This window comes from Orycteropus afer, unplaced genomic scaffold (genome assembly GCF_000298275.1).
Source record: "Orycteropus afer afer isolate SDZICR_OR568_19922 unplaced genomic scaffold, OryAfe1.0 scaffold01130, whole genome shotgun sequence".
Lineage (NCBI taxonomy): Eukaryota > Metazoa > Chordata > Mammalia > Tubulidentata > Orycteropodidae > Orycteropus > Orycteropus afer.
Window position 1 is genome coordinate 210015 of NW_006922717.1, and position 2884 is coordinate 212898.

At 39.7% G+C, this 2884-nt stretch overlaps 1 pseudogene; it reads left to right on the forward strand.

The window, feature by feature from the left end:
* The first annotated feature begins 1182 nt into the window (after positions 1-1182).
* LOC103212850 lies at positions 1183-1788 on the forward strand (annotated as a pseudogene).
* Positions 1789-2884: the final 1096 nt, after the last annotated feature.

Sequence of the window (2884 nt, forward strand, 5' to 3'; positions counted from 1 at the left end):
GTGCTGTGATGAATATGGGAGTGCATATATCTGTTCATGTCCTGGCTCTCACTTCTTTTAAATATATGCCTACAAGTAGTGTTGTGGGATGAAATGGCATTTCTATTTTCAATTTTTTAACAAGGCATCATACCATTTTCCCTAGTGACTGCACCATTGTACAGTCCCACAGAAATGTATGAGAGTTCCAATCTCTCCACATCCTTACCAGCATTTGTTGTTTTCTGTCTTGTTGTTTTTTGCTATTATTGCTGGGGTGAGATGACATCTCACTGTAGATTTTTATTTGCATCTCTGTAATGAATTGTGAGCATTTCTTCATGTGCTTGTTGGCTGCCTGAACATCTTCTTTGGTGGTGTCCATTCATGTCTTCTATCCATTTTTTAATTGGATTATTTGCCTTTTGTTGTTGAGGTATTGAAGTTTTCTATAAATTTTAGAAATAAGGCCCTTGTTGGATATGTCATTGCCAAACATTTTTTCCCAATCTATAGCTTCTTCTTTCAGTTTTTGAAGAACACTTTTGATATGCTTAAAAATCTAATTTTTAGAAGGTCTCAGTCATGTAGTTTATCATTTGCTATTTGTGCATTTTTTGTTATGTTTGATAGTCTCTTTATGCCATAAAATAGGGCCCAAATTTTGCCCTTATTTTTTCTTTGATGAACTTTATACTTTTAGGTTTTACATTTAGGCCTTTGATCCATGTTAAATGGACCACTCATCTGTCAGTTTGTCATACTGTGATGGCTTGTATGTTGCTGTGAGGCTGGAGGCTATGCTCCCAGTATTTCAAATACAATCAGGATCAACCATGGAGGACAGGTTTCAGCAGAGCTTCTAGAATGAGACAGACTCAGAAGAAGAAGGGGCCAACCACTTTTCAAAGGATTGGCTAGTGAAAACCTTATGAATAGTAATGAAACACTGATATATTACTGGAAGACTTTATGAATAGCCCTGAAACATTGTGTGACATAGTGCTGGAAGATAAGCCCTCAAGTCAGAAAGCACTCAAAATATGACTGGGGAAGAGCTATCCCCTCAGAGTAGAGTCAACCTTAATGATGTGGATGGAGTAAAGCTTTCAGGACCTCCATTTGCTGATGTGGCATGACTTAAAATGGGAACAGAGAGATAGCCTTCCTTTCTGTCTGGCGGCAGCCATCAGGTAAGCCAAGATGGGTGCTTACAAGTATATCCAGGAACTGTGGAGGAAGAAGCAGTCTGATGTGATGGGCTTTCCTCTGAGGGTCCACTGCTGGCAGTACCACCAGCTGTCTCTGCTGCATAGGGCCCCCCATCCGACCTGGCCAGATAAGGTGCACAGACTCGGATACTAGGTCAAGCAAGGTTATGTCATTTATCAGATTCGTGTGCGCTGTGGTGGACGCAAACGGCCAGTACCTAAGGGTGAGATTTGTGGCAAGCCTGTCCATCATGGTGTGAACCAATTGAAGTTTGCTTGAGGCCTTCAGTCTGTTGCTGAAGAGCAAGCTGGATGCCACTGTGGGGCCCTGAGAGTCCTGAATTCTTACCGGGTTGGTGAAGATTCCACATATAAATTCTTTGAAGTTATTCTCATTGATCCATTCCATAAAGCTATCAGAAGAAACCCTGATACCCAGTGGATCACCAAGCCAGTCCACAAGCACAGGGAGATGTGTGGTCTGACATCTGCAGGCCATGGCCTTGGGAAGGGCCACAAGTTCCACCACACTATTGGTGGTTCTTACTGTGCTGCTTGGAGAAGGCGCAACACTCTCCAACTCCACCGTTACCACTAATATAAAAGTAATGTTTTCAAAATTCATACCAAATAAACAGTTTAGGACAGTCAACGTCTACTTAAAAGTGTTCTTTAATTTTGTCTGTTAAAAAACAGTAGTTGTCTGCAGATTGTTTCATGAATGCATTGTCACATTATGAAAGTAAAAGTGCAATAATGTTTGAAGACAATAAGTGATAGTGTATCTTGTTTCTAATAAGGTAAATGCTTTTGTCTTTGCTTTATCTTATTAGAGAGTTATGTCAGTGTTTAAAATGACATACTATATGGTATAATAGGTAAAATAAATTCTTTAGAGAGAGAGACGTTGGAATTAGCTCTTTCTGTAGACTTTGGTGCATGTACTAAAAACTACAGCTTTTCTGGGGTGATGCAATGCTCTGCTGTTTCGACCTCAAGTAGCTGGGTTTTTGGGTGGGGGTACAGAAATTGGGACCAACTTTTTAAGTTGTATTTTGATTGGAAATTTGTAAGGTAGGAGGAGACTATCCTAACCTTTTATCATGATCATACATAGAAAAGTAATGAGGGTCAACTAGGGTCCACATTTTTATATTAATCCACAATTTATGTAACCACAGGTTCTGAAAGGAAAAAGTGCCACCGTTTTAAGAGGACTAAATGCTTTAAGAGGGTTCTCTTACAAATCAAACAAATCTGGGTTGCCAACCTAAAAAAAAAATTGCCTTGGTCTCCACAGTATCATTCAAATTGTCATAAAAGGCAAGTTTATACAATCCCATGCTTCCGTTCTTGGGATATGAGAATCCTAGATTGGATGCAAAGTAGAGGTATTTACATGGCTTTACTATATCAGAACTGATGGAAATTGAATATTAGGATGTAAACCAGACAAGAAAATTCTTTTAACCTTGAGATTTGAAAGCTCAGGTGGGAAGTCAGGTCTTTTGGGGTCATTATAGCTTTCAGGTATGTGAGGACAAGCAGCTTTAATCAAGATTTTGAAGTGTTTTATCTATAAAGCTTATTAGTGACCATTAATCCTCTGCTGCTGTTGTTGTTGTTAAGTGCCGTCGAGTCCTTTCCGACTCATAGCGACCCCATGCACAGCAGAACAAAACACTGCCCGATCC